The following is a 17213-nucleotide window of genomic DNA, read 5'->3' as shown; positions in this document are numbered from 1 at the left end:
GCACCTCATACACACATAGTGCGGCCCATCCAGAACACCCATTTGCAGACTTCTCAGTAGTGAAAGAAGCCTTCCTTTGAGAGCCTTTGAGTCACAAGTCCACTAGCAGGAATTAGATTAAGCTCTGTGAAGCCAATGTGAGTTCTCAGCAACGCCTCACCCCGAAATATTCTGACACAAACGCATGCTTTCCTGTAAGGCTCGTGCTGCTCTGTTACCCGCTCCCTGTCACAAGGTTAGGCCCCTCGTTCACTTTAGAATTGACATTAAGGGTTTCTCCACACACGAGGAAGAGAGAGAGAGAGAGAGAGAGAGAGAGAAGGAGAGAGAGAGAGAGAGGAGAGAGGTACAGAGAGAGAAAGAGAGAAAGAGAGAGAGAAAGAGACAGAGAGGGATAGAGAGATGGAGAGAAAGTGGAAGGAAGAGCAATAGTGAGGCAGAGAGAGAGAGTGAAAGAGAGAGGGAGAGAGAGAGATGGAGAGATGATATAAAAACAGAAATGTCATGCTAATTACCATAGAAGCCCAGAGAGGAGTGTTTTCTCCATTAAGCGCATTTATCGATTGATTGAGAGGTGCGTGCAAACGGCCAAGCCACTCAGCTCCACTACAGCTCCAGTACAGCGTGTCCAGGCTCCTTGCCTGTGCCTGTTGAGGTGGCCATGACTTGGCAACCTTGACAGGGACAACAAGGAGGCGGACGTCCCACCATTGCACAAATCTGTACATGTTGTTCATACATTGTTCATATCACATAGCCATTTTTATTCTGCTCTTATAAAGTAACTGCTAATACACTGCTGCACATATTTATATCTAATTTATATTACTCTAAACCACCTTCTGTAAACCAACTGCATACTACTGTCTACACTACACTATATTTCTTGTCCTGCCTATGCACCACCTTCTCTTCCCTTTTCTTCTCTTCTCTCCTCTCATCTCATCTGCCCCCCATTTCCACCTCATATCTTCTCTTGCCTTATTTTCTCATCTGTTTTTTTTCTTCTCTTCTCTTCTTCACAATTCTTCAATTTCTCCTCCCCTCTCTCCTTTTCTTCTCCCTACCCATCCCGTCCCCTCTCCTCCCCTCCTCTCTTCTCTTCCTTCTTTTCCCTCTCTCCTCTCTGCATCCCCATTAGAGACTCAGGGTCCGGGGTGTATTGAGGTTAGGACTAAGCTGCAGAGACTGTGAAGGTATTGGCACTGCAGGCCGTAAGAGTATCAGGTTGATGCAGGTTGCTGTGATGGTCCTTGGCTTAGCGATATTAGATTACCGAAGCTCCACAGGCCCGTGGGCTGTAGGTAGTGTGCAGACTGGGATGTGCATTATCAGGTTAGCGGTAGTTAGATCCCCCCCCCCCCCTTCATCCCCCACGCTCCCTCTCTCCTGTGCTTGTAACTGAGGTCAGAGGTCGTCGGCCGGAAGGTGATGACTGTTTGTGTGGTAACCATAAACCACCACATGGAGCCATAGCAAAACACCAACTGTCTGTGCCATAATAAGACCCCCGGCTAAGAATGTGAGTGGTGTGTGTGTGTGTGTGTGTGTGTGTTTGTGTCTGTCTCTGTGTGTGTGTGTGTGTGTGTGTGTGTGTGTGTGTATGTGTGTGTGTGTATCTGTGTGCGTCTGTGTGTGTGTGTGTGTGTGTGTGTGTGTGTGTGTGTGTGTGTGGCATGAGGTCAAGGGTGGATGAGGGGAAAAAGACCAAATTTTTCTTCCACAATGCCTCCCATAGCCCCATCCTCTACACCTCATTGGTTATGGGCACACACATGTTTCAGTTTATCCCTGCTGTAGGTCTCAGGTACCGAGCTTCACAAGCGCTCCATGACAGCACTGGATGACCCCTGACTCTGGACCTTATCTGTCATTGTGCATTTAAGGCCACATTTTCACCCTAACAAACACAGATGCTAGAAACTTTGGAGACTCAGCACACTTTATTCACACACACACACACACACACACACACACACACACACACACACACTTACACATGGAACAAAGATACGTTTTACGCTTTGAAACTGGAAAAAAGCAAGAGACGTGTCATTCTGGTGAACGATACGCCTGTTTTCTTTTCCCTTTGAAACAGGGTAATTGGTCTTTCAGCTCTTAATTAACATCAGATTTGTGAGGGGGGGAGTAGTGGATCTCAGCTGAAGCTGCACAAATCCTCCCTTTGACCTGTTGTTCTGGGTGTTGGTGCTGGATAGGAAGAAGAAGCAAAGCAAAGGAGAGAGAGAGAGGGAGGGATGGAGAGAGGGAGAGAGGTGTGTGAGTTCATGGAGAAGGACGAGGCCTGGTTAGACATCCAAAATGAGAGAACTAATGAGAGAGAGGGAAAGGAGAGGGGAGGGAGAGAGCAGTGCAGGGGAGAGGGGGAGAAAGAGAAGGAGAGGGGGAAAGAGATGGAGAAAGAGAGGGAAAGAAAGAGAGAGAGTGAGAGAGAGAGACAGAGAGAGAGGGAGGGGGTGGGTGGAAAGAGGGAAAGGGAGAGAGAGTGCAGAGAAAAGGAGGGTTGCTGGAGGGAGGACAAAGAGGCTCGTTGGGGCTGGTGGCTTGGGGGCAGAACAAACAGCTAAAGCTCTGGGAGTCTGGAGACTGATGATCATCCCCTGAAGTCAGAGGAGCACGCGCCAACAGCACACTAGAACCCACGCAGCTGTAGATTTACAATCAGAAACCGAGCATAAGTACACAGGAGTGGTGCGGATAAGCGACACGAATGATGAACACTCCGCTACAGCGTCCACACACCATGTTTGGGTCCAAGTGCCCACGGGGACCCAGGTTCAAGTCTGACCTGCATTCATTTCCTGATCCCACCCCACCTTCCCTCTCTCTCCCACTTGCTTCCTGTCATACCTCACTGTCCTATCCAAATAAAGGCCAACAAATATACTTAAAAGCAAAAAGCCCAACACATATACTTAAAAAAAACGAATGATGAACACTCATGAAGGGCCATTAAAAGGCTGACCCACTAAGGCACTGTTGTGCTCTCCTCTCTCTCTCTGTTTGTTGTCCGTCTCCACAGCCCAGATTCATGGTGGTGAACTCCCTTCTCTTTCCAGAGCTTAGTATCCTCCCCGGGCCCATGAGCCTCTTTCAAACCACTCCAGTGCATCTGCGCTGTCACAGAAAAAAAAAACGACGACTCCTTTTCAAAGCTGTTGTTGTTGTTGTGAGAATGGTTCGGCCCTTTTCTCCGAAGCGCTGAAGGCCCTTGATGTGATGGTGCTTTTGGAGTGAGTTTTTGGAAGCCCTTGGAGTGATGGTGCTTTTGGATTGAGTTTGAAGGCCCCTGGAGTGATGTCTCCTTTTGGAGTGAGTTTTAAGGCCCTTGGAGTGATGTCTCCTTTTGGAGTGAGTTTGAAGGCCTTTGGAGTGATGTCTCCTTTTGGAGTGAGTTTGAAGGCCCTTGGAGTGATGTCTCCTTTTGGAGTGAGTTTGAAGGCCCTTGGAGTGATGTCTCCTTTTGGAGTGAGTTTGAAGGCCCTTGGAGTGATGTCTCCTGAGCTCCGTGCCAGTAAGAGTGAGGGATGGGACGCTGCTCTGGACTAGCAGTTGTTTACAGTGCTAAGCCCGGGGAATGCAGATGGCCAGGGAGTGATCCTCAAATATTCAGTCGGTCTGGAAACACGGGGTGGACTGGAGGGCAGTGGCCGTCCAGAGGGAGAGAGGAGGCTGCAGCCAGGGGGAACGTTTGGATGGATTGTTTGGATGAAGTGATGAAAACTGTTTGTGTCTGTGTGTGTGTGCGCGCATAAGCTTGTGTGCTTGTGTGTGTATGCTTGTGCGTGTGTGTGTGTGTGTGTGTTTGTCTGTCTGTGACTGTGTGTCTATGTGTGTGTATGTGTGCATAGGTGTGTATGATTGTGTATGACTGCATGTTTGCATGTTTGTGTGAGTGGGTGGGTGCATGAGTTTGTGTGCATGCCAGCTCTGTGCATTCACAATACTCAACATGTCACCTTCGCCCTATCAACCCCACCAGACACCAAAAGCAGCTGTCTTTGAACAGCCAGCCAGCCAGCCAGCCTAAGGTCAGGAGGAGTGTCTCACTTGCTAAATGAATGCACTGACCAGTGGGGTCAGTAAGCGCCGGCATCTATCTCTGTATGAGTGTTAGTGGGGAGTAGGGCGGCCGAGCCCCAGCAGACGGACTGATGGTCGGACTCGGCTGCTTGGCACGGACGGGGCCCTGGTGACTCAGACGGTCTCAGGGCCTTGTGCGGCCAGCCAGCGAGGCAGCGAGAGAGCCAGTCAGTCTGCACCACTGGTTCCCATTAACCCCACAAAGCCATGACTCCTCGGACGCAAATTTTACCCCCCCCCCATCCCATACCATTCCACCCCAACCCCATCTATCCCCCAAACTGTGTCCTTGCCCCCACCCACCCAGCCTTTCTCCCCAGGGGGGGAGTGGTATGGCCTCCTGTGAGCCCCCATGGTGCTTTATCTGTTAGGATTATTCTGACAGAGCACACTGCCAGATGCATTAGGCAGAGGACAGCTGTAAATCTTACCAAGGAGGGAGAGAGGGAGAGAGACACACCCACCCACCCACTCAGGCAGGCTTACGAGCGACCCCTGGCCTGGCGTCGCCATGGAGAAGTGCAAGGGGGAGGTGGGGGGGTGGGGTGGAGATGAGATGGAGAAGCTGGAGCCACGTGGTGCACGTGAACCCAGTATTATTATTTTTCTCTCCTTTTCTCTCTCTCTTTCTTTCTCTATCTCTCTCTCTCTCCCTCTCTCTCACTTTCTCTCTCTCTCTCTCTCTCTCTCTCTCTGAGCTGGACTGTGCTGGTGCTTTGTTTTCTGGTGTGGTTGGTGGTTTTGTTTGAGAAACTTTGAACAGCTGCTTTCTCACACTCTCAGATTTTCTGGAGAGGGATCGGGAGTAGAGCATAGCGCATCAAAGGAGAAACAGGCAGAGGAGAGGAGAGGAGAGGAGAGAAGTAAAGAGAAGTAAAGAGCAGCGGAAAAAAGCAGAGGAGAGAAAGAGGAGAGAGAGAGAAGAGAAGAGCACAGGAGACAAAAGTAGAGGAGAGAAGAGAAGAGCACGGTAGAAAAAGAGTAAAGTAGAGAAGAGAATGTCAGAGTTCAGGAGAGCATATTTATGTGGAAAGGCCTTGAGAGTTGAAAAACAGCCATTTAAGCACCTCTATAACAGCGAGACCAGCTGTGGCTCTCCTCACCGTCCTGATGGGTCCAGGACTCCACAGTGGGAGCGCGGCGTGACCCATCCCATCTCCGCCTGGCGCTGACCCGGTCCACTGCAACAGACTCCAAACCAGAGCAGAGGAACCTGGACCGTAAAAGTGAAACACTGCAAATGTTTTACTGCACCTATAAAATTCGGAACGCCCATTTTTTTTATTTCTCTCTCCTCTCCCATTCTTTTTGTCCGTTTTTTTGTGTTTGAGGAGAAAAAGTAATGGTTTGGAGTCACATTTGTCTCACACGTGCACACAATTGCAGATGCACTTTTTAACCCCTCCCTTCCTCTCTCTCTCTCTCTCTCTTGTGTGCCCGCCCTGTAGGTCACACACATACACACACACACACACACACACACACACACACACACACACACACACACACACGCACACACACACACACACACACACACACACACACTCACACACATGCACACACCCATTTCCCCCGGTCCACCCCCTCTCTTGCTCTTTAAAGAGCTGTGAGTTTGGCTGGTGGTGGTGGTGGTGGTTAGGGGGCTGTGCGCTGCGCTCTGCAGCAGATGTGTCGGGCAGCACGGCTCTGCTCCGAGTGTTGGGAAAGCGCCCGCAGGCCGGCCCGCTGTAAGCAAAAACAGCCCCGTTGCTAGGAGACCGCTCAAACAAAACAAAAACGCAAAGCCCTGCCTGCCACGCTGAAAGAGGCTTGTTTTATTCTGCGAATTGAGAAGTTTTGGAAAACAATATTCTGAGAGAGAGAGAGAGAGAGAGGGGGACTGGTAGGAAAAGAAGAAGGGAACATGGATGAAGGAAAAGAGGGTTTTATGTTGCTGGGTCTGGTGGAAAGAGTCGGAGAGGCTGCAGAAGTCTGGCCTGTCGGAGCAAGCAGGTGTCTTTTATGTTGAGCAGCGTGTTATGTGTTCACTTGAGCGCACCTCACAAATTCTCCAAATCTGTACCGCTTCCAAACTGTCCTCTGTGTCTTCCAAGACACACACGCTTTTTATCTTTGCCTCTCTTGTTCTCTTTCTCCTACCACTCTCTTTCTCTCTCTCTCTCTTTCACTCACACACACAGACACACACACACACACACATAGAATCTCTCTCACTCACAGCCTGCTGTCACCCCAGACCTTTTGCTGGCTAGCTTTCTAGCCCTCCTTCCCTTCTTCCCTTCCTCCCTCCCCCCTCTCTCTCTGTCTTTCATAATCCATCTTCCTCCCTAATGAAATTAGCTTGTCCTTCGCCAGCAGGCCAATCAATTACGTCTGTTTATGACTGAACACAGCGCAGACTGAGCCTGAAGTCCAAGCACATATTTTTGAAACATATTGCTTCTTTTGTTGCTTTTTTATCCTGTTTGTGCAAACATGTTCATCTGTTTTTAGAAACACACACAAACACATGTGTGTCGAGCTTGAAGCCACTTTGATCCTTTGGGCATCTGTAATGTGTAAGTGTGCCTTTGTGAAGGTTCACCTCTCAGCACAGGTGAAGGATGGCTGCTTTGCGGCTCTGCTAATATACTATAATCTGGACACAGATTTAGATCTCATTCTGGGTATTCCCCCTGCAAAATGGTACTGTGGACTCCTCACCTCGTCTCTGCCCTCTAATAGAGTGCAGCTCAACCTTGGGCTTTCCTGGTAATGACAGGCCAGACCCAGTAAAAAGCTTTTGTGTCTTTCTAGCTCAAAAGGCTTAGTGGCTCGAGCGTTTGAATTTACACCGACATGATGACACGTGCTTCCTCTCTCTCTCTTTCTCCCCCCCCTCTCTCTCCTGCTTTCCCCCTCTCTGTCTCTTTCTCTCTCTCCCTCCCTCTCTCTTTCCTCCTTCTCTCTCTCTCTTGCACTCACTATGTCAATCTTCACTCTTTGTCCCCTTTCTTTCTCTCTCTCTCACACACATCCACACAAACACACACACACACACACACAAACACATATTTTTTTCTGTCATGTTGGTTTTTGACACCGCCACCCACACCATCTCTGCTCCCCCCCTTTTTTCTGTCTTTGTTGCATTCACATTCTTTACACGACCCCCCCCCCCCCACCCCTCTGCACTGATCTGCTTTGGTTATTGTCTTATTAGTATTTCTTATCTCTTGTTATTTCTGAAGTAGAAAAACACATAAAACAGCCTATAAAGTATCTACAGCTCTCACAGAAGCTGTGCTTGTTGTAACTTACACCCCCCCCCCCCCTCAGCCAGGTGTCTGCTGCTGCTTACCCTCTTGGTTTGGTTACGCATGTCTGTCATTTCAATAAATGGTAGTTATTGTTATGGTACATGCAATCAGCACAAACTATGTTTAAACCGTATGTTTTGATATGCACTGTATGTATGTGAGGTTAAAGCTGTTCCCATATCATCAAGGCTGTTATTTTAGATATGCCACATTAGATTTGACTGAAACTCCTCTATATGCTGGAATCTAATGCAGACTGTCCAGTTGGTTTTGAGGCTGGCCCTCGACACTGCTGTCGTCGGTGTGGGTCATGGGAAAAGTACGACAAACGCCGATTCCGCAGCCGGTCTAGTCCGGATCGGTGCCGTATCAGGGCCAGGTGAGGCCCAGATCCATTCGAAGGTCAGTTTCCATATGTGATAAGCAGGGCTTGAAAACGAAATTATTTTTTAAACGTTCCGTTCCGAACGGTTCAGGTAGGCCTATGTTTAACGTTTTCGTTCTTGCATGCGTTCCGCCACCAACATATCAGTCCTGAACCGGTTCGGAACGCAAAATATCGTTCGTTCTTAAAGTTCCGGCAGTGTTTGGCGGGCCTATCAAGTCTATTTTTTTGGATTTTACCTTAAAATAGACGTACTCATTATTTCCCCTTGATTTAGCCTATACCGTAGCTATGCCCAAAAATAATAAATCACAGGCGGCATCCAAAAACATTCAGATGGGCTATCCATCCCATAGCCTACAGACTTACTGTAGGCCTAACCTATGCCTATAAATTATTTCTTATCAAAAATATTTCTGGATACGTGCTAAACTCCTTACCTGGTTGTAGCCTAAGTTTTATCCATATGGAGATCTTCAAAGGCTTGCACTATAATTCCAACCCTGTTTATAAAACGAACCTGTCTGTTGCTGACAAGGCCTATCTCAAATTTCCCGTTTAACTCTTCTACATAGAATAGGCTATAATTGCGCAAACATTTCAAATCCCGACTTTAAAACTACAAGGCGTGGACAGGCAAAATAGGCTATTACGCATAGGCTACAAACAATTTCCAAATCAGTTTCAGTAGCCTACGCTACGAGCTGGCCTAAGAGCCGAAGTGGCAGACAGATAGGTAGTTGGCTACATAGCGGCTTGTTAGCTCACATTAACAGTGTAGATGTGGGCTTGTTTTTCGCACAACCGGAAATAGTCTCCCTGACATAGGATATGCTTTTGTGAAATTGTATAAAATATATAGAGAACGAAAAAAAAAACGTTATTAACCGGTTTTGTGGATTTCAGAATAACGTTTCTGTTCCGGAACAGTTGAAGACCATTTTGTTTTCGTTTCCGTTTCCGCTCCTCGTAAAATTTCGTAAAATTCTGTTCCTTTTCGGTTTTCGTTCCTTGAACCGGTTCGGAGCCCTGTTGATAAGGAGAAATCAGAAAACCACATGAGAGTACAACAATGTGATGTCCCTATCTGGTCACAGAGATGTGTTAAAAAAACAAGTTGTGTTGTTTTCCAAGCAAGTTGTGTTATTTTCAACACATATTGTGTAACAAATACAAAAAGGAAACAAAACCAACTGTGTTGTCGCTATCTGGACACAGAGGTGTGTTAAAAACAACACAAGTTGTGTTGTTTTTAACACATTCGTTTTAAGAGTGTAGTTTTGTTTTGATTGCTGAAGTCTGCATTGTCCTGCACCCACAGACAGAGCTTCGCTGGTGTGGAACGCACCAGCTCCCCTGTTGCTGTGCTGCCATATGTGAACATACTCACTCTATATCTCACTCAACCCCTTCCTGGTGGACTAAAAGAGAAACAATGCAATCTTTCTTCCCTTACTTTGTTCCAGTTTGTTTGGTCAGTTTTTCACTCGGACCATGTGTGTTTGCCTTTTCTATAAAAACGTGTGTCTTTCGGTCGTCGGCCGCCTTGCCAGCTTTCTGTTTGCCTGCCAGAAACCCTTATTCACCTCACGGGTTTTCTTGGTTTCCCTGCCTGGCACCATGGGAATTTTTTTGTCCACCGGGTCGAAAGCAAACAATGTCTAACTGAACGAAGTCAAGCTTAGCCATCAAATTTCGATTGGGGAGAAGACACAGCAGTTTACTTAAGATAGTCAAGGCTAGAATTCCCCAGATAAGAACAGCATATATTACTGGGCACTGTTTGTTCAGGCATGCCGTGTGCGCAGGTCACAGAAAAGATTAACTCGCTTAACCTTTGAGGAGCGCTTTCGACTGAAGCTAGGGAGATAGGATCCAGACATGGGTGAAGTCTCTCTCTGTAGAGATAGCATGTGCAACTCTAGTGTGGTGAGCTTCAGGATTCACAACTTTTATTGTGAGCTTCAGGGTTTAAAACAAGCTAATTGGTCAGTACCAGAAAAGGCTTTGACTTTATGCCAAGTCATGGAGAGAGCCAGGTATACAGGCATGTCTATGTTGCTTTCATAATAAATGGTATGTTCCAGCAGTATACTCCCAATTTACCATGCAGTGTACACAAACATGTGAACTCTACCATTTTATGGCTGTGCAATAAAGTATATAGTGTGTATGTGAATACATACACACACACACATATGTATGTATATATGTATATATATATACTGTATATACATACATGCATACATACACATACATACACATATACATATACATACATACTTTTAAATAAAACTGCTACTTTGAACAGGGCTAGGTAAACATTTTGCTCAGTGTTTTTTTCCTCTGTGAATTTCTCATACAGTCCTGTTGGACCCAAGCTGCCAAAATGGTCTTATCTGAGTTCATCCAAAGCTGATGTGTTGAAAGTTGAAAAATGTTTTCACTGTTGCCAAACATCATAAGCCACAGGCAACTAAAGGCAAGTTTGGATCGGGTTTCAGTTACAGTTAAAACACTTGTGAAGCTTGCAGGCAGACAGTACTTGTTGAAGAATTCTCTGTCTTTACTGAGCTGAAACACTTGTCATTAAAAACACGCTTAATGGTCAGACACACCCACACAAACACACACACACACACACAGACCTGATGGAGTAGCTGTGAAGGATTCCAGTGAAGTTAATGAATAACCCAGAGAGGTCATTTCACAAGAAACCGACAGAGAGAGGGAATTCCCCCATGGCTTAAACCACAGATTCACATGCACACATCCACACAGCAACCATTTTAATGAAGCTATGTTCATCAATTGGCATTAGTGCTTATATACATGATACCACTGTAAAAATAACAACCCTAAAAAATATTGTGTGTCCACATGAAAAAGTTAATATTTTGGACACACACACACAGACACACACACAGACATGCTGTCTGTTTCTCATATCCCCACACACCAAACCAAACCAAAAGAAAAGCCCTGATTTGCCTCAACACTGTTTTGCAGACAGACAGAGAGATACAGTACACACCCCAAAAATATAAACCCACTCAAATAAACAAAGACACACACACATACACACACACTCTGCAAAAGTTTGCTTTATGAGTGTTAATCCTTGCACTTTGCAATCACCATAATCTCCAACACTGCCTTCCATGACACCTCAGACACAGACACACACACACACAGACACACACACACACACAGAGACACACAAACACAAACATACAGAGACACACATGCCTGTCACAGACGCTGCTAGACACTCAGTTCTTAATCCACCCCTGCTGTTGTTTCCAGACTCCATCAGCCTGCACCCACGCTCCATCACCATCCTTGCATGATCACATAGTGTGCTATGGGTATCTGTAACTGAGTCGAGTGTTATTAGCACCCTATCCAGTGGATGACCGCATAAGTGTGCTCCACTCCGGCAGACTGATGTTGCTTCGGTCTCCTTGACATGCTTCACTGTCAACTGTGCCAAATGTAGGTTACCCTGGATGGCAAGCTGAATTCGTCCAAGAGGGGTGGTTGACACGTCCCATTGTCGGTTCGTGTCACTGTCTTTTTATGCAAACCCAGGGAAGTGTGGTGAGCATTCAACCGAATCCAGATGTCTTGTTTCATGTTGTTTACATTGGCTGGTAGTTAAAAAACAACAACAAAAAACACTGCGGTCTCCTTTTAAAGTCTGATTTGTATGGTCAGCATTAGCACAAAAAAATAAAAAAATCATGGATAATTTAGAGTGAAGAGAAGAGAAGAGAAGAGATTATCAGTGCACAGGGCATTCCTGTGCACCCCGGAGCTTGGGGCACAATTTGCCAATAGGATGTCTCACAAATGAGGTGCATGACCTCTGTTCAGGATGCAGCCACTCAGACTGCTAAAGCACTACAGGGGACAACCTCTCTCTCTCTCTCTCTCTCTCTCACACACGCACACACACACACACACACACACAGCTTGGTGGATATGCACAGACTTGACTTTTCGGAGTCTTGTCGCTCAGCGAGGTTGAAGCCCTGAAACAAACAATAAAAAAAAGAGAGAGAGAGATTCCCAGCGCTGCGGAAAGCTGTGGAAAACAAGAGTGCTGCCTGTGTGTATGCTTGAGGGGAACACTCCCCTGTTGGGCTTGCACAAAGCTCATCATTGTGAGGCCACACGTCCCTCTTGGCGGTGGAATCTTGGACATGCTCTGTTGGAAACTTCAGCCGCTTAGAAAGCCCTGGGTTTCTTTGGTTTGTTTTGGTTTACCTGCTTGTGGAAGGAAAAAGGAGAATGACTTTTTTTCAGAGTCATTAGTCAAATGTTTGGTGTGCTATAAGTGTATAATGAGGGGCCTTTGGCTGGCCTTTCACAAGATGAGGTCTGAGACTTTGAATATGTGTTTGGTAGCCTGTTTTATGTTTGATGTATTTTTACACTATGGTGAGTATGTGTCTTTAAGTGTGCACAAGAATATATGCATCCGTGTTTATATCTTTGGTTGTGTATGCGTGAATGTGTGTGTGTGTGTTTCTACACGTACGCATGCATGCTTTTATTGGGGGAAGTGTGAGTGTGTGTGTGTGTGCATGTGTTTGTGCGTGTGTGTGTGTGTGTATGTGTGTGTGTGTGTGTATGTGTGTGAGTGTGTGCATGCGCGTGTGTGTGTCAGATAGAGATCAGTTTCTCTTTAAAGTCACCGGCCCTGTTTCCCCCTGGCATTGCCAGAGAATGCCTGTGGTTCGTGAGGTCGCCGTAGTCCGAGGTCGTGACTCTGGACCAGTGAGGAGAACCCGATAACCCCTTGGAGGTGAGGGGGCGGGGTGCTTAAACTGATGAGAGGTGCTCATAAGCACTGATCTCCTGTGCCTAATGCAGGGGGCCTGGGGTGGTAGGGGGAGGCTGAGGGTGGTAAAGAAAAGTTTGCTAGCAGTTCAGGGTAATTGCTGTAACCTGGGAAATGCACCCAGAAAGCCACTGGGGCTCTGGTGTGAGAGTGCTGCTCTGGGCCGGTCGGAGCGGGACAGCTTTACTGCAGCCTTGGGGGCTGGAGGCAAGGCGAGGCTACAATTACAGCTAACGGCTCTGTCATAATGAGGGATTAGGACACACACATGCACACAGAACACACACAAATGCATACACACACACACATATACAAGTGTGTTCTCACACATATATATGGTGCTGTACTCATAAGACCTTTCACTCAAACAATGCCAAAAACTCTCTGGCAAACATACACTCATATTCACCTTTTCTCCACATCTCTCTCTCTCACACACACACACACACACACACACACACACACACACACACACACACACACACAGAGAGAGAGAGAGACACACACATTCCCTCACTCTCTGTCTCCACTAAAATATGACTGACAGCTTGCCAGGCCTCAGCAGAAGTGGGGTCTGCTTAATGTCTTTCAGGAGTCTTGATGTTGAGGGAGTGAGCTCCATGCATCCATTTCCAGATCCCACAGAAGAGCCTGTCATCTGTTTGGCCTGGGACAGGCATGGTGGTGAGGATTGGGGGGGGGGGGGTTCTGGTTGTAGGTGAGTGCTGAACTCTGAGTAGACCCTCACTAACCACCTCCTAAAACCCTTGCCCCCTTTCCCCCCTTCCATAGACCACAGGTAGTAAATGGGTCATTATGGAGAAAATATTCCACTGGGCTAACTATAGGTGAAAGGAGCTGTGGAACAGGGGGGTGACCTGACCCCTTCCCCCGCCCCACATGCAACACCCCCAGTCCTGTCAGAGATCATGGGAAAATAGATCCTAGTTATCCAAACACATGAGCCTCTCAGAATACAGGACACATATACAGAGCATGACGGCAAAATAAATCCTAGACTAGATGTTTTTTTTTTCTTTTTTTCTGGCAGGGTCTGGTCTTGGGGGTTGACATCTCCAGACCCCCTGGATCAGATCACTCTTCCATTAGAGTGTGCAATCAGTGCTGCTTTGCCTACAGTACATGTCCTATTATGTATTTTTTTTGTGCTGTTAAGAGTTACATTTGAATTACGGCCCCAGCCGTGGCACGGCTGGTTGGGGCACCTGCACCGTACGCTGGCGACCCAGGTTCGATTACCGCCCCGTGGTCCTTTTCGAATCCCACCCCGACTCTCTCTCCCACTCACTTCCTGTCATTCTCTACTGTCCTGTAAATTAAAGGCATAAAAGGCCAAAAAAATATACTTAAAAAAAAAAAAAAATGTTTCAGTGGTTCATCAACTCGTAACCGGGTGAACGGCACTTCTGCATTCGCTTTGCGGCCCTCTATCGGCTATAACCGCACTATGTAAGTTTGCCAGATCGGGTAGCGGATCTGTAGTTCGATGGAATGAGACATAAGAAACTACAAATTTGACTTGCATGATATTGCAATACATCATACTTTCATAAAATCATGCAACATATTCTACCTTGTCTGTGGACATCGTTATTTGCAAAGCCGGAGCTGGATAAACAAATAGCGCGCGTGCGACAAAGGAAAAGTTCTTTGGTGTTGCTTTAAGTAGCATATTTACAAAAAGGTCACCAGGGAGAGCACAACAGAACAGAACAAAATTTAGTCTTGTGTTATTTAGAGAGCAAATATGGAACAAGAAATGCTAAGGCGGAAAGAACAACATTGGGCCCTCTTTTCTTCACTTGGGCCTTCACGTGTGACAAACAACACGCTTCCTTTAGCCTTATCTCTCCTCCATCTGCAAAGAGAGAGAGTGGATAACGAAAGGGCCAGCCAAACTCCTGTGAGGGAATGTGGTGTGTGTGTGTGTGTGTGTGAGTGAGAGTGTGGATATCTGTAAATGTGAGCGTGTTTCCTGTATGTTGACTGAGTAAACCCATGCTGAGAGGGCACAGGGTACAGAAATGTCCTTGCTAACTATCAGGTTGTCACTCCATGTTCACAGGCAACACCCCCACCCCCCCTCAAAAAACAAACATACCTGCAGCTCTCATAAATCACACAGACTTATTTTCCATATCCTGACAAATCTCTCTGTCAATAACGAGGTTGCATAATCTACAGTAGATCAGGAAGACAGGTAGGTAATCAGTGAGCAGTAAATGGATGTCGAGTGTGGAAACTGGAAAGTGTGTATGTTTGAACAGGAGCACAGGTGTGTATATCACAGACAGGGAAGCAAAACACAGAACATGTAGCAGTCTGTGTTAAACGGGAGCTCACTTGCTTCACACAGAGACACACACAAGCCCAATCTGTTCTAATTCAGCAGATATCTGTGTGGATGCTAAGTGCTAATTCTAGTGCTAATTGCAGTAAGACTGTATAGAGTGACGAAGTCCCGCCCGTTCTACTTCCGGTCCATGGGACCTATCTTTCAAAAAATTATGAACGGGAGTTAATGGAGAGATAACAATTATTTTTTGGTCCAGTTTGAATTGTGCCACGAATTTCACATATGATGTGTGTGAATTTAAAAGATAATTTTTCACGTCAAGAAAGTACTGTTGTTCGATAGACTTCAAAAGTTATGTTGGTTTTGTGCGAATCCACTCAGTGGACTACATCTCTCGTCTCGAACAATGTACGTCACCAACGTAATGAAACGATAAGAGCTGTTATGCTAGTTAACGGTTGCATCTTGCTGCCTGCTATGTCACTTAACAGTGTGTAATGTACAGTCTATGGACGAATACAACTTACCTGATGTGTTTAATCCTCTGACTCATGGTATTTTCTTCGGCAAGGAAAGCCCAATTAAGACCTGTTGCTGGTATGCTTGTACAATCTAGTGTGGCTGTGAATGAGCTAACGTCACTAGCGTGACTGATGGGTTGAATTACGATCTTTCACAATGTTGTAATTCAATAGTTACGAAACAAACTGCAAATGTCTTTACATGAAAAATTGTCTTTAAAATTGACAAACATCATATGGGTAATTCAAGGCACAAGTCAACCGGGACCAGAAAATAATTTCTTTTTCGCCATAGACTGCCGTTCAAATTTTTTTGAAAGATAGGTCCCATGGAGGCAAACGGAAGGGGCGGGACTTCGCCACTCTATTTCCCACAGAAGAGGAAGTTTGAAGATAATAAACGACAGCTTTACTTGACTGATAGCTTGTGCTGTTCTTGAGAGAGAGAAACGGATGTTAAATTTCCAGTACACGGTTTCAGATATCCCCTTTTGAAGGTGTCAGAGAATGACAACAAAACCTGTTGGGGAAAAAAGGGGAAATCTGTGTGTAAAATGGATTTTGGATATGTTAGCGTGAAAACGAGTTCAAACGTTCGTTGGGGAGCAAAAAAAAAAGAGAAGCTAATCCAATGCATTCTGAACTAGCCTGTTTTTAGCCAATGCTTCCAAAATGCTAGCAACAGGGCATTTGTCATGGTAAAGAGATAGCTAATTTTAAACCATTTATGAGGCTCAAATATTTGCTCACAAGTTGTTTGCCAGTCAGCACCATCTTGAAATTAAGTCACTACAAAAACACACAAGATCTGTGTTGCTTCAAGATGGCACCGACCGGCAAACGGTATTGTCTGTATAAAGTCCTTTTTAATAAACTATCTGCACATTTACAAAGTTGTCAATGCCCTTATTTTATATGTTAGGACCCTCATTATACTACAAAAGAAGTGTGGGGTTACTTTGAGCCTCGTAAATGGTTCAAAATTAGCGATCTTATTACCATGAGAAATGCCCTATCGCTACTAGTGTTAGCATTTTGGAAGCATCGGCTAAAAACAGGCTAGTTTAGAATGCATCAGACTAGCGTTTTTTTGCTCCCCAACGAACTTTGAAACTCGTTATCGTGCTAAGCATATCCAAATCCATTTTACACCGGATTTCTCCCTTAAAAAAAAATGGTCTTTATCATGGTGGCCAGTGGACAGCAATAAAGTAACAGCAGTGGAAGAAGCATTGCTTTGGTAGGTCCCAGCACAAACACACACTATCAATATGCAAAGTAAGAGAGCTGCAAAATGATTTGCTGTGGTCAGCCAACAGTGATGCTGACTGGTTGTCCATGCATGGTGGAAAATACACCATGTACAACAGTATTCTAATTTAGGAGCTACTTACTGTGATGTCACTTAAAAAACTGTGGTGCTACCTAAAAAAGGGTGTAGTTCTACAAGCAAGTGTCAGTGCACTGGTGCAACTGGCTGCTGGTCTGATCTACTGGATCTGGGTCCTATCAGGGTCAGTCTCAGCTGCTATCATGGGTCAGTGTGTGTCCTCTCCCCCCTCCTCTCCCCTCCGCCAGCCGGGGTGTCTTTAATAGAAGACGAGGAGAAGAGCCGACAGTGTGGGAGAGGTCAGAGGTCAGGCCGCAGGCTGCAGTTTGGGGAAGTGGACGGCAGATAGAGTCCGTCTGCACACAGCTGAGATAAAACTTCAGTGCGCTGGGAACTTCCTCTGGTGAAGTG

This window comes from Alosa sapidissima, chromosome 12, assembly GCF_018492685.1.
Source record: "Alosa sapidissima isolate fAloSap1 chromosome 12, fAloSap1.pri, whole genome shotgun sequence".
Lineage (NCBI taxonomy): Eukaryota > Metazoa > Chordata > Actinopteri > Clupeiformes > Clupeidae > Alosa > Alosa sapidissima.
The sequence above is the reverse complement of the archived record's forward strand: the minus strand, read 5'-3'. Positions refer to the sequence as shown.